At 38.0% G+C, this 25,300-nt stretch overlaps 1 protein-coding gene across 6 annotated transcripts in view; it reads left to right on the forward strand.

Moving 5' to 3' along the window:
• Positions 1–25,300, forward strand: part of Pparg (peroxisome proliferator activated receptor gamma) — a 136,297-nt gene that overhangs the window by 9,127 nt on the left and 101,870 nt on the right. For 3 of the 6 annotated variants that reach the window (XM_040737951.1, XM_040737952.1, XM_040737950.1), the window contains 2 exons: positions 14,860–14,932; positions 16,737–16,772. The gene's annotated coding sequence lies outside the window, so the exon portion shown is untranslated. The remainder of the gene's footprint in view (positions 1–14,859; positions 14,933–16,736; positions 16,773–25,300) is intronic. The other 3 variants (XM_040737948.1, XM_040737949.1, XM_040737947.1) reach the window with 1 other exon arrangement.

Genomic DNA, 25,300 nt, shown 5'->3' on the forward strand with positions numbered 1-25,300 from the left:
ATTGGATTTACCTGTACTCTTTTTTTTGTTTACATGGTTTATTTATTTGGAAAGGAGAAAAAAAATCTTAGAATTCATCTTTTTGACAGCCTCATAATGTTCACAGAGGCATACATAGGATTCAATTTTGTAGATTTCTTATGGCCTGTGATCTTTTTATCTTTAGTGTGTGCTGTCAAATAGGGTTTTAAAAATAGTTTCCAGAATTACTTTCTTTTAAAGCCCTCCTCTTAATTTTTTCTTTATATATATATATATATATATATATATATGTATATATATATATAATGCTCTCTTTGTTTTTTTCTCCTCTCTCTATCTATCTAAAACTGAATGACCCTGTGAGGGAATTATTTAGTTTTCCAACTCCTGGCAGACTGTTGAACATGTAATTACAAATAGCCACAGAAGAAGCCTGTTAAAGTAAACTTCCATTATCAAGAGATCTTGATAGAAAATGTGGTAGAAATACTGAAAATAATGTTTTCATAATAGCAAGGAGTAGCTTTTCCCAAATCCCTGTGAGCAGTGTGAAAGTCACATATATTAACACAGATATGCACACATAATACAGAGTACAGCAATAGACCTTGGACTTTTCTTTCCTCTTTCTGATGTATTGTTCCTGAAATTCCAGAAGGAAAAATTAGCTGCTTTTTTTTTTGCCTTTGACCCAGGTTATGGATTGCTCTTTTCACTTTCTTTGGGACTCATACATGTATCTTACATCAGTCTTATGGATTGGAATTCTCTTTCCATCTTAAAATGTTAAAAAGTCTTCTAGATGTTTCATATCCGTGATACCAAATATTTTCTTTCTTTGGCTCCCAAGTTCCTACTGATTTAGTCCTTAATGTCAGTCGTTGTGAACAAGACTTCAATTTCTAGATCTTAGAATCTGTTGGCAGAGCAGACTCAATGTGGTGACACCTCAAAGTAAATCACCAAAGCTTCTCTGTGGGCAGATGCAGTACAAGCATCAAATCCTGAGCCTTGAACATTCCAGGTAAACTGTTCACCACTGAGCCACCTCCTTAGCACCCCATATCCTGTAGAGAATGATCATTCCCTGATCTAGTTAATATAATTTTCACATTTATGAATTTCATAAATTCCATTTATGTCTGGCATTTTAAATGACAGAAAATGTCTTATTAACCACTTAAAAATAAATTCTGAACATGAGTGAGGACAGTATACAAGGAAAATACATTTTGACGGAGTTTATGTGAAACCAAATATTATTTCCCATACACAGTGCTATGGAATATTGAGCGAACCTCAATATAGTACAGCCAAAACTTTCAGATATGGAAAATGTTGCCAGTGTGTTTGTTGTATCCCACAAACTCCATCTTTACTAAATGACCACTGACTTTAGGAACCATGACTCTTTACCCCAGGACCAAAACTTGTTTTCTGAAAACACAGCCTAAAGATCACAATGTGCCAACTATAAAGCTGTGCTAGCACTGAGCAGTTAAAAGACCTGGTTCAGTTGAGATGAGAAAATGATAGTGATTGAACATATAGTATATTGGCATGACCAGCCATACAGCCCATTCGACTTGTTGACTGCTTCTCAGAACATTCTCTGACCCTGACAAATATGTATAGGTGATTCATTTGGTTTTTATATGAATATAAATGCCAACATGTACAGAGTATTCAAATTGCTCTTAATCTTCACTTAAATGAAACATAAGTGGAAGACAGGCTTACTCTGATAAGTAATCTGATACAACCTGTCTTTTGTATCCCGTTGCATTTGCTGATTTCTTTTCATGTTTATGTTCCTGTTATACATTATTAGAGTATAGGAATTGTGTACCATAGCTCTTGTCATTCTTTTTACCAATCTGTGCACTGTATACCTTCCTAGTTCTGGCCTGCAGCAAGGGACAGGTGCATCCTAAGTCCTTTATATGTACTTTTCAACTTGATTTTAAGAACAAGTATGTACCTTTTCAGTATTATGTATACGTGATTCTTAATATTACTACTCCCCAGATTTCTAGGAAAATCCCAGAATTGCTCTTTTTAATGTTAGTTCACAATCTATGTAACATTTTGGGGGGGCATGTGCAGTTAATGTCAGAAGAAACTCTCATTCTGCTCAATCTGATACTCTAGAGCAGGTAAAGTGAGACATGAAAAGGGGAAAAATGTTAATTATAGACCTCAACATTCTGCATTAGCTCTTTTTGTTGTCCTGGTCAGAAAAACAGGTTTCATAATGGCCTAGGGGCCCAAGCACTGTTTTTACATTCCTGTTTTTAGACTTGCAACTGTGACAAATACTGTTTAGTGCTACAACTGGGGAAAGTTTATAATAATGCACAGCACAAATGTTGCTGAACCGTGTAATCCTGCTTATCTATCATACTTTGTGTCAGCTTAGATAAAACACCATCAAATTTTGACCTATTCATTGACTTATAATAGACAATTATTTTTCTAACAGGGTTTCTTTGTGTCACCCTGGCTGTCTTGAAACTCACTCTGTAGACCATGCTGACCTCAAACTCAGAGATCTGCCTGCCTTTGCCTTCTGATGAGGAGATTAAAGGTGTGTGTCAGCAAGCCCAGCTTGCTCAGCTATTTCATATATGAACCACAAGCACGACTGTTATAGTTATTTAATAGCTAATCTTTTTCAAGGAAGAAGTGTATTAATGAGCAACTTCAAAGTATCGGGCTGAGAAACTTATTTACATATAAGAGCAAAACCAAAAAATGAGCCTCTCTCAAATATTGCCTTGTGAAACATCTCTGGACACCCAATTCTTCCTTGTAGGACTTCATCTGTAGATGTGGAATGAAGGTAGGAGTCTGTTTGCTAAAGCTGAATGCAGAGAGCATGCACCCTCTCCACCCTTGGGCAACCTGCCATTTTCCTCCTGTTCTCACACCTGTTCAGCTACTAGGGCAAATAAACACTGACTAGATACATGTAGACCCTTCTCTTCTGAGAGGAGCCCTTCAGGAATGATAAAGAGACAAGAGGGGTCGAGATGCTCTCTCATTTAATAATCCAAACTTCTGTTTCATTTTAGTGCTTTTTCATGTCTTGTTGTGCACAAGGAGTTATACACCTGTTTAGTAGGTTATTGATGTAGAGAAAGACAGAGTATCATAACTGGGAGCCTTGAATCCACCTAAGTCCTAAAGGGTACAGTTGAAATGTTAAGCATAAACCCACAGCAACATGATGTTTCAGGGCTGAAAATGAATGTGACTGAAATTCAAATGAGGGAGCAGGTAGCCAGGAAGAGCCCTGCAGAGAAGAGTTCAGAGGTTCAAGAAGGTAACCTTAAGGAAACCAATACAAAAATGTACAGAGAAAGAAACGAGATAGCCTAATAGAGCAGGCCACTGCACAAAGAACGTAGACAGATCAGTGGATGGAGTCACTGCTTCATGAATGCAGGTTTCCTTTGGGGATGAAGATGCTTTGAAACTATATACAGGGAGACTTAGAGCTGCCTTTCTTTTCTTTCTTAATGCAGTACTGAGAATCAAACCCAGACTCATGTGAATGCTAGGCAAGCAGCTGACTGCCAAGCCACATGGCGAGTTCCTGGTTGCATAGCTTTTCTAGTGTTCTAGCCAGTGAGCGTGGTCTGAACACTGCACATTGTGTACATGTATTGAAATATCACACTGTACCCTACATTGTATGCAATCATTATGTGTCAACTAAAAACAAAATAGACAAGAACATACTAGACACTGTTGTATTGTATACTCTGAAATGGATAATTTTATGCTTCCTCAAAAATTAATGTTCCCAGCTTGAGATAGTCAAAGTGAAAGAAAGAAGAATCTTCAGTGTAAGAAAACCAAGGCTGGAATAGTGAGTGACTCAACACAGCCCCAAGGGGACTCCACACAAACCAACTGGAGGAGTAGAATACAGGGATATGAGCAGTCAGAAATAGGGTTGGAAATGTAGATCTTTCAGACTGATGGTAAGTGGTCTGGAATGCAAATGGAGGAGCAGGGGTTTATCTTAGCAGTGGGGAGATTCCAGATCTTAAGAAGAAGTTGGAGATGATTTAGCCAGAAGATTGACCTGGCAGCTGTGTGCAGAGAAAGCCATCAGGAAGCTGTTAACAAAATCTGGACCTAATGTAGGAACACCTGTGGGAATGAAAACAAAGGCCCACCTGAGCCATGCTCTGAAGCCAAGGCACAGTCTGCACACGGAGGCGCACGGACCTGGAGCAAGGGAGGACCACTTTGAGGTGACAGTGCCGTAAGATTCAAGCATGTGATTTGACCTTTCATGAGAATATCCACAGTATACTGCAGAGACCATGCTCTTCACCCTCGTATTAGCTCCAAACTGTCTTGAAGAATAAACTGTTCTGTGAACTTGTCATAGACTTTAGGCCATCCTCTCTGTGTATCACTTCATATGTTGGACACAAAGGCTGCAACAGTAGGCAAGACAGAGTTGGTCCCTTTATTTATGGAACTGTCACACAGTCTATTTATCAAAGGATAGCCAAACATTTAGGAAAGTCATAGTTCAGCTCAGTGTAAGGAAAGAATTGTAATAACTATAGCTATCCAGCAGTGGGAAAGGCTGCTGAATGAGCAGAAAATGCCTTGTCATTAGAGTCCAAATGCGTCTCTTCTAAGATGGCTTCCCCTACACTTCCTTTATAACTAGTTACTTTGGAACATTAAAATATGCTAAGTTTTTAGCTTTTTCATCAGTACTTGTAAATAAGTTTATGTGAATGTATATGTAAATTTTATTTTTAAATGTGTCCTACACTTAATTCCACAACTGGGTTTGTGTGGATTTGTGTGTGTGTGTGTGTGTGTGTGTGTGTGTGTGTGTGTGTGTGTGTGTGTGTGTGTGTTTTGCTGGGAACTGAAACCAGTCTCTCCTATATGCCAAGCACATGCTATACCAATGAGCCACACACCACTCCACTCTGTAGTTCTCCAATTCTTTTTAAAGAAACTATTGTTTTCCAATGCTTTCTTAGCCGTTCATTTATTTCCAATTTTAATATTTATAGTAAGTTCCTCTTTCACACGTGATGTTTTTCACAAGTGATGCAAATTTCTGCAGAAGTGAGTTACGTAAATCTAAGTTGAGCTGCTGACCTTTAAGTCATTTGTTTTTCATTTTGTGATGTAATGACATAATTGAACAAAACTTGATGTGTCTACCCATCTACTTGAGGATATCTGTGGGGTGCCATTTTTTATTTTAAAAGTTAGTTCTTTGAGAATTATATACAATGTGTTTTGATCACATTTACTCTCCTCACTCCTCAGATCTACTTCGCCTTTGCTGCCCACTCAACTTTGTGTCCTTGTTTTATTTTTACCTATCAAGTCCAGTTTGTGCTGCCTGTGTACTGTTGAATGTGTGGCTTTCCACTGAATCATGGTAGAGCTACCAGGAACCACACTCTTACAAGAAACTGACTCTTCCTCTCCCAGAAACTACCGGTTTCCAATAGGTTCTTAATTAGGGTGGGATGTGGTACCTATCTCCCTTTTCCATGCTGGAGTAGGATGCTAGTTTGATGTGTGAAAATAGATAGTTTTTATTATTCAGCCTATTTGATTTAGTCATTATAAATATCAAATTGTTTCTTTCAATGTCTAGTACCTAGACTTAATACTTACTGATGAGCTGCATTTTATAACATTGTAACTTTTTAGTCTCTTATAAATAGGAGTGACATCCTCAGTATGCTTTTTGAGAAATGCTAGAATGTTCTAACCCAGATGAGGGACATTCTTTTCATAGGGATTATTTTAGTGCTTATAATGTCAGGTGAAGAAAAAGGTTGTCTGCAGAAGAAAAAAATGCATTTCATTAAATCTCTAGTAAAATAACTTGTTAAAAGTTGATACCCCCCTTTATGGTGTGTGAGGTAAAACAGGTTATACTTTTCACCAAAATGTATATAAAATTTTGACATGTGACTAGAATACTATCTGATAGATAATAAGCACTGAAATATTTATTGAACATTTTTCAATTTAGAAAGTGATAATAGATCAGACATCTCAAGTGAAAAATTAGTGTCTGAATAGGCATAACAGTAATTAGGGAAGAGTTTAAGCTTTGAGAAAAGCTAACACACTTTCCTTAAGGTGACATTTAGATGTAATTACCAATGTAAAAGTTTGGGTTAAATAGTTTTGGCGGTATCTTAATGTCTATTCAGTATTTAAAATGCCAACGGTAACTAATCCTGATGGTTAAATTTACAGTAAGTGGTTGAATCTGACATGCATGATATTACTGCTGAACAGTGGCCAGAACCATTGAGCCCCTCCTCTCTTCTGTCACCTTCCCTCCTGCCCTTTTCCTTCTCTCATTTTCTCTCTTTCTTTCTTTTTCATCTCCCTCCCCTCCTTCCTCCTCCCTCATTCTTCCTCTTTCCCCTCACTTCTTTCAGTGTCTCTGGTTATTACTCCCTCTTCCTTACCCATTTTTTTTCCATTCCTGGTGCTTCTTATATTCTCTTTTCTGGGGTTTTACAACTGCTTCTTCTGAAGATCCTTCCTTTGCATCTCTGTTTCTCAACGTCTTTTACTAACTCTTCCCTTGGTCAAGACTTTGACTACAATGTGAAACTAATATGTGCTTTATATCTACTAACCAAAAGAGCAAACATGGGGATGCCTTTATTCTGAAATTTTTGCTTGTCTTTCTGACAATGTGGTTTCCATTGATTGTTTTCCAAATGCATTTTTAAAGTATCAATTTGCTAATTCTCAAACTGTCCAAAGGGGGTCAATAGTCCTGGACTCATTGTTGTCTTAGTTAAGATTAATATTGCTTTGATGAAACACCATGCCCAAAAAGTAAGGGAAGAAAGGGCTTTATTCGATTTACACTTCCACAGCTCTGTTCATCACTGAAGGAAGTCAGGGCAGGAACTGAAACAGGCAGGAATTTGGAGGCAGGAGCTGATGCACAAGACCATTGAGGAGTACTGCTCACTGGCTTTCTTCCCATGACCTATTGATCCTTTCTTATAGAACCCAGGACCAGCAGCCCAGGGGTAGCACCACTCTCAATGGACTGGGCCCTCCCCCATCAATCACTAATTAAGAAAATGCTTTACAGCTGAATTTTAAAAAGACATTTTTTCTTTTTTTTCATGCAAAGAATTTTTTAATTTTAATTTTAAATAGCTTGTTTTACATGTCAATCCCAGTTCCCTCTCCCTTCCCTCCTCCCGCACTCCCCTTCCACCCTCCCTCCCACCCTATTGCCAAATCCTTCCACATAGGGGATATCTAGAGTCTATCATTTTACTCTTGGTAGGGTCAAGGCACTCCCCTAAGAGTCCAGGCTGAGAGAGCATCTCTCTTTGTGCTATAGGCACATGAAGACATATTGTATACCAGGGATAGACACTGATCCACAGCTCAGGGCCCCATAGGTTGCCCAGGCCTTCTCACTGACACTCACATTGGGGGGGTCCAGATCAGTCCCATTCTGGCCTTCCCACTGTCGGTCTGGGGTCCAAGAGCACTCCCCTGTTCAGATCAGCTGTCTCTGCTGGTTTTGCCAGCCCATTCTTTGCCAATTTGCTCATCACTCCTCTCTCTCTGTCACTGGGTTCCTTGGGTTCAGTTCAGTGCTTAGTTGTGTGTTTGCCTCTGCTTCCATCAGTCACAGGATGAAGGCTCCCGGATGGTTATAGACATTAAGTTCATTATCAGGAATGGGCATTCGAGGTGGTCCTTCCACTATTGCTTAGCTTGCCAATTGATGTTATACCTTTAGATCACTCGAGGTCACTCTGGTGCCTGATCTGTCTTCGATCCTATGATTCCCTCTTCCCCCTATTTTACCCCCACCCCCTCAACTGAGGCTTCTTCCTCTCTGATCACTCTAGCTTGTGTCAAGTTGACATAAACCCAGCCAGTACAACTGGTAAATACACAGTAGCTTGTTGAAGCAACTCCCAATTGTTTTTACACTCATTTTCCAAACAGCAGCAGATGATCCTTGAACCACTGAGTTGTGTCCTCTCTCACATGTGCAGTAGCACAACCGTCTGCCATGTTCATCCTGTAGCTCTCGTCTAGAGCACCAGTAATGAATAGCAGATGCTCAGCGGAAAGCTGCTGCTTTACTATCTCATACCCACACTCTGATTCTGTTTCCCATCCTCAATTGTCTCTTACCTCTCTTGTGTAAAATTACTCATCAGGGAAGCTTAGTTGGTAAATTATTAATTAATGGAAGTGTGTGATTTCCTTCTCAGACCACTTTTTAACCATTCATTGTCCTGCTTAACCTATCACATAGTTTAAATATTTAACTAAAATATCACTTAGTCATCTTGCCAAAGGACTGTTTCTTAATTAACTCAAGCAACAAAAAGATAAGGTAATTGTTGAGAGTCATCATTAATAGTTACTGATCAGCAACTCTGTTTCAGGCTCTATTTAAAGCACTTTGATACACTATTTTATTTTATTCTTCCAGCAGTCACATATTGTATATAATGCTAAGGTTGTTCACTGGGATAGGATATAGCTCAGTAGACAGGATGTGTCTAGCATGCATAGCACCATGGGTTCCATCTCCAGAACTTCATAAACTAGGAATGGGGGCACATGTCTGTATCTCAGTCCTTGGGAAAATCAGAAATTCAAGGTCACCCTTGGGTACATAGTGAGTTTAATCTTGATCTGACCTACAGGAGACCCTGTATCAAAAGAAGATATGTGTGTGTTGTGTATTTCATTCAGTCCTCAGGTCAATAAAGAAATAGGAAGAGACCAACTAACCTGCCAAATGGGAAAGCTAGGATTTGAACTCAAACAATCTAAATCCAGCCACCAAGTCCTGCACAAGAGCGTAATTTTACAATATCTGAGTTTCCAGAGAATTAAATATCTATAGACAAACACCCCACTGCCATCCCTGTGTAATAATTAGATGTAATGTGGGGTAGTTGTTCTAGTTCACTGAAAATCAGTTTAGCATGTGATAGTGACTTGAAAATACAACATGCCTTTGTATTGTTTGTGACAAGGCAAATGAGATCACCAAATCTTTGATATATATTCAGAAACTCCACTATTACTTAAAATCAACCACTGGGAGCAGGACAACCACTGTTGAAATTCTCTCTTTCTCTCTCTCTCTCTCTCTCTCTCTCTCTCTCTCTCTCTCTCTCTCTCTCTCTCTGTCTGTCTCTCTGTCTCTGTCTCTGTCTCTGTCTCTCTCTCTCTCTCTCTCTCTCTCTCTCTCTCTCTCTATATATATATATATATATATATATATATATATCCCAGGCAATGGTAGCACAGCCTTTAATCCCATGCAGAGGGAAAAAAATCTCTGAGTTCAAGGCCAACCTGGTCTACAGAGCAAGTTCTAGGACAGCCAGAGCTAGATAGAGAAACCCTGTCTCAAAAAAGGAAAAAAAATCCCCCCTCACCTTTCTTTCACCTCTGCTTTTTAATACAAATACAGTCACTTTATTTTGTTATCTGAGGATACAACAGTCTACTGAACAGCAAATTTGTAAGGTTACTGTAAAAATCTAAGGAAGGTTAGCTGGCCTTGATGAAGCTACACCTATAAGGAATCATTCTTCATGATAAGAGGGCATAAGGCAGTGAAAAGTCCAGTGGAGTTTGTATCCATGGGAGCTAGTTTCAACATTTATATGAAATGTAGTATTTGCATATAATCTATCCATATATTCACATTGGTCTAAATTGCCTTTAGATGCCCTCTTATGTCTAATACAATGTAAATGCCAAAGAATTTGTTCTACTGTGTTGTTTAGTGAAAAATAACACAGAAAAAAGGTTGTTACATATTCAGTATGGACACAGAATTTTAGAATGTTTATTTATGATTATCATGGATATATATGATATGTGAGTTTGGACATACACATATCACAACATGAGTGTGGAGGTCAGAGGATGGGTTGTGGAGTTGGCACACTCCTACCTTCCCATGGAGGTCTGAATTGAAGTTATCAAATGCTTTGCCTGCTAATCTAGCTTCCTGGCAAAGCATTTTTTAAAAAAAAATTCTTGGTGTGTAGTTGGATAAATCTTAGGATACAAACTACATGGAGGAATGACTGCATTTATCTTGGAATACAAATTTCTAATTTAAATATGTTTGCATACTTCCTACCTTCCCCCAGCATACTGTGACCAATACTGTATGGCAGAACAAGACCACTTTCCCTATCATTAAGAAAAGTTTGCCTACCATGTATAAACTTCTAAGTTCAATCTCCAATATCATACAGGTGTGTGTGCATGTCTGTGCACACACATACAATCTTCCCATGTCAGTTCCTAGACTTTTGTGATAACGTGTTAGTGAAATGGCACTGGTCACAAGGTGCTGGCAAAACTGTAAGTTGATGTTCTAAGTCATGGCTCAAAGAAGAAAAGGAGAGACCTTGAACTTGCTAAGCTGAGAATGGAGGAAGTGGTTAGGTAGCAGGACTTTAGAGGAGACTTCAAAGAATGTGAAAAGAATTGAAGGGGAGGGCAGAAGGGGCTACTTGTAGGTATGAACTGAATCTGAATCCTAGTCACTGGATTTTTCAAAGACCCAGGTAAAATCCTGGAATTGTCTTGAATGTTTTGAAGAATGGAAAATATTCCCATTAAGTAACCAGTTGTATTATCTTTTAGTCCTCCCCACCTCCTGTCTCAGTTTACCCATGCTCCCCAGGCAGAGGTCCACCCTCTAGTACATATTCCTTAATTGCACATCTTTGATATTTAAGAGGGAGAAGATAGGTTTGCTTGACTTGTGTTGAGTTTGAAATACTGGGAACAAGTCAAGGGTGTTCCAGACATAGCAGCAAAAAAGATTTAGAACTCAAACTCTTTCTTGTTTAATTTGGATTGTGTTGGTTTTTTTGTTTTTGAAGCAAGAGCTTGCTGTGTAGCTTAGCAGGCCTAGAACATATGGTCATCCTGACTCAGCTTTGTAAGTGCTAGGATTATAGACCTGCCCACCATGTACAGCTCAAACTTAGAGTTCTTGAGAAGATCTTAGAAACTATGTCATACTCAAGAGCAGAAAGAAGAAAATCAAAGAACTTTTAGAATGCAATAGTAGTAAAATCTCAGAAAGAACAGGTGCAAGAGATTAAGAAGTAGCTGGAAGACAGGATGAAGCAGCAGTATTCAGAAGCCCACTCAGATCAGCTTGTAGAGATTAACTGTACAATCTAAGAGTTTTACTAAACCAATTGCTATAGAGACTTATTAGGTGTTAAATTATGTGAACTTACAATTTGACAAGTTATATTAAACAAAGTTAACAGATACACAAAAAATATATTTCCTAGCTCTTACATTGCTGAGATTTGTCATCTTATTGTGTCTGTGTGGTGGACATTCTGCCTTGAGACATCATGTTGGAAGCTTGAAACCCATGTCTTACACCACAGAAACTCACAAATCCTCAAGCCAGAGCATTCTCGTCATGCTAATTAAGCATTTTCCAGCACACCATTGGAATACAGAGTAGAAATCAAGAAGTCTAATGGGTTAACAATGAGGCAGCTTGTAATTAGTTTCGGTAGGAAGCTGTGTAATATCACCCCAGTACAATATATGGAGGAACAGAAAAATGGCAAGTGATTAATTCAGTGTTCCGGTGAAGTTAGGAATAGTAAAGCTAAGTGGGTTGCTATTGATGATGTTGTTACTTAGTTGTGAAGCTTACAGAGTAGTTATATCTAATGTCTTTTATAAATCTCCCAAACACACTACACACACATTTTCTAGTGAAACCCTCACTGTTGGAAAAGGAACTGGTTATTTATAGACTACACCTCAGGAAATGCTGCTGTCATATTTCACAATTAAGACCATGTTAGTTGTAAGCTGGAGACAGATTTTTCTTATTAACTTTCTTCATGTTTCAAATAAATATTGTCAAGAAAAATTGTTGAATTAGTACTATTTGGTGCTGGGGTTTGGGACCCAGTTCCTTGAGCATGCTAGGCAAGAGTTGTACCATAAAGATACATCCCCAGCCCAAAGGTAGAATTATGTAGAGTACTGTTTTTGTATGTTTTGAGATAATCATATGGCTTGTTTTAAAATTGGGCTAATGCCATTACATGAAGTTATCAATTTGGGATATTAAATTGCCTTTTCTTTTCTGAGATAAATTCAAGTGGATCACAGTAATTTATTTTTTAGCATATGATTAAATTAATTAGCTTTGCTTATCATTTAAAATTAATATTAATAAATAGGACTGATAATTTTCAGTGTATTTTTGTTACATTAATATATATATGCATATATATGTTGTGTGGTGTGTGCACATGGGGAAGATCAGAGAGCAATTGTGGAAGCTGGTTCTCTCCTTCCACCATGGGGATCCTAGGAATTGAACACAGAACATCAAACTTGCCAGAAAGCTCCCTTACCCACTCAGCAATTTCAATAGCCTTTTTTGATGATTCTTTTGTGGGGAGGGGGAAGCGTCAAACTTTTATATCAGTATTATGGTACTTAAAAATTAATATTGTCAATGTAAAAGTTTTTACACATAGTTTAAATATGGTATCTCTTCTGCAGCACTTTAAAAGAACATCTGTAAAATTACTTTTTGGGAAGGGGTTTTGTTTTGTTTTTTCATCAGAGATGGACATTGAACCCAGGGACTTATAGGCAATAGGCAACCGGTCTAGTATTGAATTACACCTGCAACCTTTTGGATAAGTTTTCAATTATTTCTTTTTTCCCCCATCTCTTCTGTCAGTTTTCACTGTTCATCCCATTTCAGGCAAATTAATCTGAATAAATCGCTCTTGGCCTGCATTATTATCAACTGTGAAAGACCCAGTTCAGCATTTCTTATATGAAGCCATTGAATGAGTGGGCAGAAATAGTCTGGCCTATTATGTGTGAGCTTGGTGTTAAGTGCAAAGCTGTGATCTGTTTGTTCACAGCCTGAGTCTCCAGGTTTTAGGTATTTAAATGGATTAGCCATCCAATGAGCATAACACAAACATAGGCTGTGAGGGAACTAGATACCCTGTCCTCTGATTGCCTCTGTCCTGTGTCTGCAGACTGCACCTTGAAGACACAGAGCAGTCTGAGTGGATCCAGAGAGTGGGATGGGGAATGGGTGATGGTTGGAGTACTGCTTGTCTCTAGAGGTAGTAGCAGCTGGCCTTGTTTCTGTTTGATCTAACTCTTGGGGTCACAAGTCTTGACTAAACAGCAGTTTCCACATTTTTTATGTATTTATTTTTAAGAGAGAGAAAGAACATGAAGTTAGATGGTAAAAGGATCTGGGAGGATATAAACTATGGGAAGGAATATGATCAAAATGCATGTGTGAACTTTTTAAAATAATAAATAAATATTACTTTCTTTTTGTCTAATTCTTAATAAAAAATCTTATGTATTTAGGGAGGACTGGGAGCAAGTGTCAAGGGAATTAACATTGCTTAATCTTAGCCTAGAATCTTTACATTTTTTATTTTATTAATTGATTTCTTTATTGATATTTTTCTTTCATTTTCATATTTCTGAATCTTTTTTAAAATCTTACTTTACATGCTTTTTTAAAACATCAGAGTAGTGATTTCTTGTAGATAAAGCAGTTTTCCACGTGTTAAACATGCTATACCTAAAAACCAGTTTCTGTGTGGATGCTGCTTTCACTGTTGACTAGCAAATTAGAGTGTTTATGTAAATCATTGTGGTGGAGGTCAGCAGTCACAGCCAAAAGACAAAGCATACAGGCAGAAAGTGCTGACAAATGAGCTCTTCCTGTAGAAGACTGTCCAGCTCTGAGAATAGAACTGCAGTTTACTATTGATACTGAGACGCCCTTACAACTCTCCCGTTTCCAAGCAGTAGTACTACGGGGAAGACCAACAAGCAAAGCTCGCTGGCTGTAGTTCATGTTCCTTCATGTTAGAAATAACTGTTCATCTTCATGATACAACATTTTTATACCAGGCATCATGTAACAGAACAGTTTCTTTCAGTTCCAAGAAGTCAGAAAAGCAAGCGTTGGAGTCTTATGTGTGTCAGAGTGTGCAGAAGGTTGGGTCTGCATGCCGGGGCTCTCCGGCCCTCCTGATAAGGCTCTTGGCACCGGATGCTGTTTTGTCTTTACTGAATGTCCTATTCTGGGCTCCCTGAGCATTTTAAGAGACGAGGATGTGAATCACTATTTAGACAATCTGCTCCCTGGACCTTCCTCTGAAAAGTCTGCTTAGCATGGTGTGTACTGCATCTCCCATAACAAAGCAGGCTGGCACTCAATTGTGACCTTAGACTTCTCAACTATGTTGCTTTCAGATAAAATCAAATTTCAGTAAAAATCAGCTTTGCAATGTATAACTATTATCAAACTTGCATCACTCCCCACCCAGGAACTGGATATGGGCAGCAGGCCTCCTGGTGTAGCTTCTATCAGTAAGCCATGCCCAGAGCCCTCAGCCCTTGTTTTTTGAGGTTGCTAATCCCTTTAAGAATCTAGTTTTCCTAAGTCTGAATGGTGATATAGTTATTATTAATTTGATGTGTTAAATGGGTGCAATAAAAAGATTTGCATCATGTCAGTGGTCTGACTGATAAATCGAGAGTAGATCAAGTGTCTGTCTGTCTCTTTTGTGCAACCATTCTGAATTTTTTTTCATCCCGCATGATGCACAATGAGTCATTTGATGATATGTTGGTTATTTCTAGAGAATATAAAGCTTTATATGCACAGAAAAAGACAAATGCTGGCATGAAAATTAATGTGTCCATTTGCATTTTGACAGCCTGGGTTGTCTGAGGATTTTGAGTGCCATTGAAATTTGAAAATATTATTTCTTTTTAATTATTCAGATTTGAAAGAAGCTAACTGTGAACCACTGATATCCAAGAAGGACATTTTTTAAACAAGGACCACCCTTTACTGGTATGTACATCAGAATTTATTATATTACACTTGTATTTTAAAAACTTTTAATTTTTTACTGCCTCAATACTTTCTCCTACATAATTCGCCTGCTAGTCAGCATTCATAATAGCATACTTGTCTAAGACAAAACAAAGATAGGAAAATGTCCTAGAAGTTGAATATAACACAAATCTTTAAAAAATAACCCTCTAAATTCTTATTTTTATACCCATGTAATGACTCCAAGTGCAATATTTTAGATTCTTATACTTATGATAAATATATCTATCTTTAATCTGTTCCTCATAGGCCATGTAGCCCTAACCTCTGGTCATACCAAACATGTTCTTTTCAAGGAGAATCTCTGACTTTAGCTTGTACCTACATGAAGGGACTGACTAGCATGGGGTATGATTTCAGGACCTATGGATAAAGTTTTGGGAAATCTTTCATTCCTTCAGGACCTGATCCTAGTGTGCTAAGGCAGTTCTTAGTCCCCAAGTGGGCCTTTTTGCCTGGAGACATAAGTTACTCTGAAACTTTGTGTAGTTTTAGAATTATTGATTATAGTCAACAAGGAAAGTCACAGGATGGCCCATTTTTCTGAAACCTATAGATGCAATGAAAAAAAGAACTGTCAGATAAATACACTCACAAATCAATGCAGACTGTGCATGTATGACAGTGCATGTTGCATGTTCCTTAGCTCTATTCCCTGAGAGGACCTAGGTAAGAGCCTCCTCAGTAGCAAACCACACAGTGGTGTCCAAATGGCATTTTCTCCTGAAAGAAACTGGAGCTCTTTGTAGAAGAGGTTGATTCCAAAGTTGAAGCAAAAACAGTCCAGTATAAGCAATCCTGGAGGCCCAAGTGGTGCCAGAAGCCAGGGTGTGCTCCCAAAGAGTCAGGGTGGGTGGAGAGAGCCCGGCAGCCAAAGCTGAGACAATTTGAGCAATAAAACCACTAACTGTGGAAGTGCATTATTGCTCCCCAAGTGAAATATATGCAAGAGTTCTGACTGGTGTAAACAATTACAGAGTAAATGAATAAATGGAGGTGGAGAGAATGATGACTCTTCGTTACAGAACTTAGTAAGAAGTGAGGGCAATAGAAAGTCATTATCAGAGAACCATAGCAACCTTTGCTACAGGCTGGATCCACCAATAAGCACTGACTTTAGTGGGTGGATAAGAACTTAAGGAGAAACAGGATATTTGCACAGCTTCCAAGTATTTCCCCCATGTGTGTTAATTACAAACGGGAATGAAGAGACTTACAGTGCAGAGTTCTGGCAGACACTAACCATAGCCAAGCAGCCAAGGTCAGTACCAACAGTAGTAAGACAGTGAGCCGTCTGCCCTGTGAGATGTCCTGAGAGGGACACAGAACATGTCTGTATTCTTCCAAAAACTGCATGACCTCAGCTGAATCATGAGAAAGCATTAAACATACTCTGAATAGATAGTTTAAGAATACCTGAGCAACATGCTCCAACAGCATCAGAGCACAAAAGGCAGGCCAAGATGGGAACTGTCACACACCTAAAAGAAGGTAAAGAGACATGGCAAGAGAATGTGGTGGATCCTGGAGCTGAAGCGGGGCTAATACTAGTGAGAAAGCTGGAGAAATCCATACAAAGGGGCAAATATCATTATGTCAACTTATTTTTGTTAATTGTGCTAGGGTTTGAATATGTGAACTGTGGGGAAAGAACCACAAGATGGAGATCTGTCATCTTTTTATATTTTCTGTAAGCTTTAAGCTAAATCATTTCCCAGTTGTAAAATGTTTTGGTTGTGACTTTATTATTTATTTACTACAGTTCTGGTGATCAAATTTGGGGTTTTATACGTTCTAGGTAAGCATTCTATCACTATTACATTCCTAACCATTAAATATGAAGTTTTTAAAAGTCACATGGAAATCACCTAATAATTGTTCTCCTTGGTTTTCACTAATTGATACAAGTAGAATTTCTGTTTGTAATTCATAAACAAGCCAGAGGTATGAAGCAGGTACAATCCCCTTTCTCTAGAGTGGCTTGTGGGTTTGTTTGTTTTGTTTTATGCTAGAAGCTAAACCCTGCTAAATGCAAGCTGAGTAGCTTTTTCCCACTGAACTGCCCCCTTACCATCTACTCTCTTCTTATGAATTCCCACCCCTTTCGCTACAAATCTGTCTCTGCTCAACCTACTTCAGATAGCAGCCCGTTACTTGGATCTTCTTTAAAAACCCCACAGGATGTCCAGAGCAGTTGAGGGCTAGAACATCTACTCAGCATGTATGTGTGTTCCCCAGAACCCGTGTCTGGAGATAGGGGGAAAACAGATCCCAATTTCACAAATCTGTACCTCCTTGGGAACTAACTTTAAGCAAATTGTTTAATCCAGCTGGGGATGGGATAGGATTCAAATGTTTAAACAAGAACCTCACTACATTTGTTTTTGTTTTTTTTAAGTGTCTGAATAAGTTATTGATTCCCTACTCTTTATTACCTAGAATCTTGTATTTGAGCAGCGAGGTGGGAGAAGACTACTTGTTATTGGAAAAAATGTCAGGGAGCACAGCGAGTACAAGTAACACTTAGAGAGCTTAGATACTTAAAGGAAATCAATAACAGCATTAATTTTGCTTTGAAAATTAATTTAACCTTAGAAAAGTCTAAAGTGCTTTAAAACAGAGAGACCAAACCCTTCAAAATGAGGCAAATACACACTTTGGCATCTAAAGGAGTGATCTAAATTCAGTTATTTGGCATGGAAATTAAATGCTAAGTATTTGGAATTTGACCCTGAATATTTGTAACCCGCTTGCATGTTTAACCAACTTATTAAACTACATCAGTTAACAGTTTTAGGTGAAAGGAAGACGAGCAGAAGATGTACCTAATGCAGTTAGATTCATAGAAAGTGGAGTGAAGACCACTGAGGCCAAGGGCCAGGAGTGAGGCATGAAAGAGGAATGGGAACAGTTTCTGTTTTGCAAGCTGAAAAAGTCCTGGTGATGCCTACTTGCCATTGTGAATGTACTTAACACCATGGAACTTAAAACATGTCAAAGTGACTTAAAACATGTCAAATAGTTAAAATGGTAAATTTATGTATATTTTGCTATAATTGAAAAAAAAGTAATTACAGAAGTCTTCCGTAGTTACATTCCAATTCTCTGCTGTAGCGCCTTTACCCTTGGGAAGGTTTTGTTTTTAAACCTAGGGATAGTTTTCTGAACATAATTTGCCAACTGTCAGTTTAAATGACCCCTGTACCATAAATTGTTTAAGTTCAAAGAAAAACCCAATGAGTTGCCTGTGGGTTAATTTACAACTAAGGTAGATCACTATATACAAAGAAGAAAAGCCCCCATAAGAAATATGTTAACAGATGGTAAGGGAGAAAAGAGTGTAGATAAAAGACACTTGAACTTGTTTGGTCTCAGCGATTTTATGACAGAGGAATTCAATGTAGTTGTACTGTGTAGAGCAAATCTCAACTCTATAAATCACTAGTAGGACACAACAATCTTTATTGGTTTTTGTATGTGACATAGGCAGTATTGGGGCATGCTCTCTGTACACAGCTTTGCCTAGCTGACCTACTATGCCTGAATTCAGAGCTTCAGGTTGAAATATGGATAATACATGGCATTGAAACCTTAAGGGTAGGCAATTGGTATGTTCACAGCAACATGTGAAGGTAACATAAGTTACTTTGAATTTTAGTTAATGGGTTTGTTTTGCTTTACTTTTTTTTTTTCCTTTTTAAAAATTTGATTGTGCTGGGGATTAGACCCAGGGCTTTCCAGACTCTTAGGTACACACTTTACTACGGAGCGTCAGTCAAGGCTTACAGTCATTTCTTTTTTCCTTTCTTTTTTTTGGGGGGGGGTTGTGTTTTTTAAGACTTTTTTAGTATATTTAATTATGCATAGGTATGCATATGCATATGGAAGCCAGAGGCATTGGATCCCCTGGAGTTACAGATAGTTGTGAGCTGTTAATGTGGATGCTGGGAACTGAACTCGGGTGTTCTGGAAAAATGCTCATAACCATTGAACCGTATCTCTAGCCCTTTTGTTGTTTTGTGAGACAAATTTCATGTACTCTAGACTGATCTGGAACTCACTATATAGCTCAGGCTGTCTTTACAAGTGTGGCAATTTCAGCATGCACATCCCCATTACCATCCATCTATCTGTGTGTCTGACTGACTATCTGTCTATCTCACTCTCTGCCTCTCTCTCTCTCTCTCTCTCTCTCTATATATATATATATATATATATACACATATATATACCTCTATCATATTCATTTGTCCCCTTTGTCCCTCTTATCTCTTCATTCTAAATACTTTTATTCTTAAAAAAGCTATGAAAATATGTTTAAAATAAAAATATCACAATGACACAAAACTTCCTCCCATAGTTTTTCTAGTTCTTGTTAACAGGAATACATTTTCCCACTTGTATATCCCACTTGTCTCATCTTACTCTGCTGGTAGGACATTTACACTTTCTCTAGTTTCTGCCTGTCTTTCAGATGTGTTGTTATGACAACAAGGCTTTCTATTGTAGTGATTGTAGTGGCATTACCTAATTTACTAAGCCAGGTTTTAGTGCTGTTCTGCTTTTTGTTTGTTTGTTTGCTTGCTTGTTCGTTTTGATTTGATTTTTGGATGAAATAAACTGTTTATACTATTAAATATTATAAATATTTCCTGGCCTGTATTTCATTTAATTTTCAAGGTTGTCTTCTTCAGTTAAGAGGAATTGCTAGTGGAAGTGCTTGGGTAATTACATCATTTTTGCTTTATTAGGGTGCACTAGTAACAAATGAACAAATTCAAATGACTTTCTATTTTGTTCTCCACCTCCCAAATGTTAGGATTAAAGGCCTGTGTCTCACCATAACCAGCTTGTTTAAATGAATTAGTGTTTACCTGTGTTATTTGTGATTATGGAATAGTGGAAGGGTGTGGGGAATACAGAGTTTACCAGTTATTTAGGAATAAAATAGCACAATCAATTTTGTTGCTGTTGTTTTTCTAAAACAAAAAAAAAACAAGATTGGGGTTATAGACTCCTAGTATGCATGAACACTTAAGCCCCACCCCTAGCAGTCAAACAAACAAACAAGCAAACAAACAAACCCTACTAACCAATAAAACCAATAGTTGATTTTTTTTTGTTTTTGATTTTTCGAGACAGGGTTTCTCTGTGGCTTTGGAGGCTGTCCTGAAACTCGCTTGGTAGTCCAGGCTGGTCTCGAACTCACAGAGATCCGCCTGCCTCTGCCTCCCCGAGTGCTGGGATTAAAGGCATGCTCCACCAACGCCCGGCTTTTTTTTTTTTTTTTTTTTGGAATAGTTGACTTTATGGCAAGGATTATTTCCTGCATAATATTTCCTGAGGCTATGCACATTTAAATACAATGTAATTCTACTGCATGTACTGATGACTCAGAAGAAGGAATAACAACTTCTGAAAATGTAGATCTAACCAGGTAGAATACAACCCAACTTTGAAATTATATATATTTAGCAAAGCATGACAATACAGGCCTGTAATCCCAGCACTCAAGAGACTGTGACAGTGAGATCTCAAGTTTAAGGCCAGCTCGAGCTACATAGGGAGATTATGTCTAAAAAATACTTTTTCATCAATTGAAAAATTATTATTGAGGGCTAGAGAGATGGCTCAGTGATTAAGAGTTCAATTCCCAGCACTCACATGGCTCCTCATGTAGTCTGTAACTCTAGTTCCAGGGGATTCCGTGCCCTTTCTGGCCTCTTTAGGCAGCAGGCATACACGCAGTACACATACATAAAATTAAAAAAATCTTTAAAAAATATTAACTATTTTAAGGGGATAATGATCCCAGTACCTTGAAAAACTTTACTATTTTAAATTTATAATTTAAATATTTGGAAGAATAGTTTTAGGGTAAAGAAAGCATAAGAGGAAAATTTAAGACAGAAACATTTACAGTTAAAATGAATAGGAAAAATATTAAGTTGTGGATGAAATTCCTTTTTATTGTTAAGTCTTTCAGAGGTTTAGTCTCTTTATTATCCTCTATCCCCAATTTTATTTGTCTTTAAATAGTAAAAATGAGTGTATGTATGCACATACCTGTGAGTACCTGTCCTTTGGTTCCTGCCAGTTATTTGTATGTTGCAAATAATGCATATAAATCACGTGCAGTTATTCTGTGGGGCAAAGGGAGAGTAGCTGTGGTCTCTTTCATTTTATTTTAGTTTTTTTTAGCTTATGAACTCCTTGTTTTCTAGATCCCATGATCTAAAAATCATTGAAATTATTTGATGTTTTTAACCTTTTATACTCCCAGTAGGCTGGCCATAGGAAATTAAGTGACGTAAACATCTTTAATAATCTTTAAAAGTCACAAGACTTAGCCAGAACACGAAACAATCAGGAATAAATTTCAGGGAAATACCATAATGGCATAAGTTTTGTTTTCTTTTCTTAGCAAGCCACATGGCTTTTCCTTTCAAATCCAAGAACACATAGTGTAGTCTCCTTTTAAGATTTTTGTTTTCATCTGCATCATAGTAAATATATATTTCCCTGAGTTTACTCACTATAATTTGTGATTGCTTTTGCTTATCTGCGAAGGAAGTACAGCAGCTCCCACTGGGGAAATACCATGTTAACTTGATCCTAAAATAAGAAATCCAAGGGAAAGGTCACATCCTAATAACTTGTGCAAATCTAAATTCCCATGGAGCTTTGAAATCATTTTGTAGGAGTCAAGCATTAACAATGTGTTATTGAATTTCTTCCAGAGAATGTCATAAAACCGAAGCGCTTCTGTGTCCAGAAGTGACCACTGAAGCTTAAATACTATTACAAGGTCTAGTTTTGTTAGTTTTCTACAACAAATAACCAGAGAAATTTAGCATAACTAATAAACCACAAAATCTGTTTTTGTTACTTTCACTGGAACTATAAGGATTGTTATTGGGAAGTAGTATAATTATATGCAGTGAGAATGGCCTTTCCTGCTACCGTAGATACACCTCATACTCAGTTGTTTATTAACTGACTTCTAGAACCCACTATATAATACCAGAAAAAATTACTGCCTGGGGAGTCAACTGTGGTCTCTTCAGTAAACTGGTTAGTTCTCAAAGACTTCAGACCTCAGTTTATTTATCTGTTAAGGAGGAGGGTGTTTATTTCCAGAATCAAGTAAGGACATATTTATAAAGAGCTTAGAGACTATTACAGAATTCTTCTTAGAGTATTACCATAATCATGACTTTCACTTTTTTCCTACAAAAGAAATAAAAACAGAGAGAAGAAAGTCAGTTCACTCTTTACACCTCACGTCCATAATCTCCTACACACCCCAGTCTGACCCTTCTTACTGCCAAGTCCAAGTCATTTCTGAAAAAGGTGGAATTTTCATGGACACCAACACGTTATACCAACACACTATACATAGAGATTGTGTTTACAACAAGACATGTTATTTAGAACATACTTATTTTTTCTGAAGATGTTAGAAAAAATGTCTTAAAATTTTCTTTATTGATTTGGAGGAATGTGCATTATTTATTCCTGAGTCTCTCCTTAATTATTGCAAATTAAAGCAAAGCACAGAGTGTGCCTTTTGTCTCTTTTTGGTTTTGTGGGCTTTGTCTTTTGAGGTACTTTTATCTATTTGTTTCATGATGATAGTGAGCTTCCAGTAATTAAAGATTAATAGGACTATATCTGGGTGCCTTACTTCCTGGGACTCAGTGGCAAGAGCTAGCTGTTTGTTAAGATTATTTACATATGTCTGCTTTTGTTTTTCAACTTCAGACCTCATAGTAAAATAATACCATATGATAAGAAACACACACAGTGGGGTATATGTGTTGTTCAATGATAGAGGCCATGTTTAGCATACATGAGGTCCAGTCCCTAAACACCAAAAACAAAATAAAAATAAAATAAAAATAACCCAGAACAGCAACTTATTTGCTTAACTGCTTATCTATGTGACATGAGTTCAAAGAATTCCTGCAACTCTTCAGTATCTCATTAATAATCTTCACTCAGGAAAAATACTAAGTTCATTCTTCATGTTAATTATTGTTATAAACCATCATGAAAAGCATGAAGATGTAGGAGGCCTGTCTTGGCACTCTACTGGACATAACCAGAGTAAATTGCCTTGTGCGAACAGTAGGCAGTCACTTAGCCCCTGAAGATTCATGTCTTGCTAAAGAGCAATTGACCTGGGATAACAGCAGCAAGCATGTGCTAAACTAAACTAACATGATGTGTGGTGGGTTTACAGTTATCTTGTCAAGACATATTCATATTTTGTAATGCCACTGTTTTATCTACCAGACTTTGGAATGAAAGCAATAGCAACAGTGAATAAGCATCTCAGAATATGTAATTTCATATACTTCTGTTCTCAGGTGCCAGATGCTACTGGGTAGAAAAATCTTCCTTACTTTTCACTGTTTGCAGATGTGTCCCCAAATGAGCAGTCCATCATCTCATTTCTCTTTACTGCAGACCCACTTTCTGCACTCTCTAAAACTCTGAGATGGTATTCCTTCTCCACTGAAGACAGTGCTAGAAGTTTTGTGGTTGACTTCTCCCTGCACTTAGTGTGGTTACCTCCAATGGTTCTGACACCAGACTTTCAACAGCAACAAGTGCTTAACTGGACAGGACCAGTTATATCCTGTTATTGTTGGTATAGTGTTTCAGTAAACTTTTTTTTGTTTGTTTGTTTTTCGAGACAGGATTTCTCTGTATTGCTTTAGAGGCTGTCCTGGAACTCACTCTGTAGAACAGGCTGGCTTCAAACTCACAGAGATCCGCCTGCCTCTGCCTCTGGAGTGCTTGGGATTAAAGGTGTGCGCCACCAACGCCCGGTTTCAGTACACTTTTTTTTTTATTCTTCTCATATATTACATCCCAACTGCAGTTTCCCTTCCCAATCTCCCCTCCCTTCTTCCCCAAATACACATCCCTCTGGCTCCCCTCAGAAAAGAGCAGGCCTCCCAGGGACAGCAACCAAATACGGCATAATATGCTACAATAAGAGAGTGGAGTGGAGGCAGTTGCCGCCTCTTCTGCCTGTTTTTGGAGTCCTCCTCCTCCTCTTGAGTAGCTGCACTGATCTTTGAGGTGATGGTATGTTCCTGGTCTTACTGTAGTACTCTTACTAAGAGCACAGACTATCTAGTGCTTAACACAATTCCTAGTAAAGATAAAAGTTTTAAAATTATAATGCAATAGAAATTAAATTATTCAAGCATCTAAGAATTATGTGTGTTAGGAAGATGAATGTGAAAATAAAAGGTCAGCCTTGGATGTCCTTGTTCAGGAACCACTCACCTTGATTCTTGTTGTCGTTAGTTTTTATTTATTAGTAGTGTGAGTGTATGCATGAGCAGGAGGTGAATGAAAGTCAGAGGACAGTTTGGGGCAGTCGGTTCTCTCCTTCTACGTTTGTGTGGTTCTGGAGCTTAGAAAGGTCACCAGGCTTGTGGGGAGAGTGCCTTTACCCACCAAGCACTCTCACCATTGGCACCTTGTTTTTGAGATAGGATCTTTCCTTGACTTGGGACTCACTAAATAGAATAGACTGTCTGGCCAATGAGCCCCTCCTATGTCTACCTGTCCAGTGCTCGGATTACAGATGTACACCAGCATACTCTGCTTTTTTTATGTTAGGGCTGGAAATCCATACTTAGGTCTTCATGGTCAACATGCAAGCACTTTAACAACTAAGCTATCTTTCTAGCCCTTAGAATTTATTTTTAAATTTACCAACCCGAGATCCAAAGCATGCTACAGAACTGTATTTTTGTTGTTGTTGTTGTTTTTTTCTGTTTTTTTTTTTTGAGATAGGGTTTCTCTGTATTGTTTTGGAGCCTGTCTTGGAACTCACTCTGTAGATCAGGCTGGCCTCAAACTCACAGAGATCCACCTACTTCTGCCTCCTGTGTACTGGGATTAAATCCGTGTGCCACCAACGCCTGGCTATTTTTTATTATTTTATTTTATTATTTTATTTTATTATTTATTTTTATTATTTTATTAATTTATTCATTTATTTATTTATTTATTGTTGGTTTTTCAAGACAGGATTTCTCTATGGCTTTGGAATCTGTTCTGGAACTAGCTCTTGTAGACCAGGCTGGCCTTGAACTCACAGAGATCCGCCTGCCTCTGCCTCCCGAGTGCTGGGATTAAAGGCGTGCACCAGCAGTGCCTTCCCCGGCTATTTTTTAAAATTCTATGATTGATCATCTTTAATCTAAAACTCTGAGAGCTAACATGACAGCACAAACAGAAAATTTCACACACAACTTCATGTGACAGGTTGCTGTTAAAAGACAGCACACCAAAGATACT

The sequence above is a fragment of the Mesocricetus auratus genome, unplaced genomic scaffold (genome assembly GCF_017639785.1).
Source record: "Mesocricetus auratus isolate SY011 unplaced genomic scaffold, BCM_Maur_2.0 Super-Scaffold_100676, whole genome shotgun sequence".
NCBI lineage: Eukaryota > Metazoa > Chordata > Mammalia > Rodentia > Cricetidae > Mesocricetus > Mesocricetus auratus.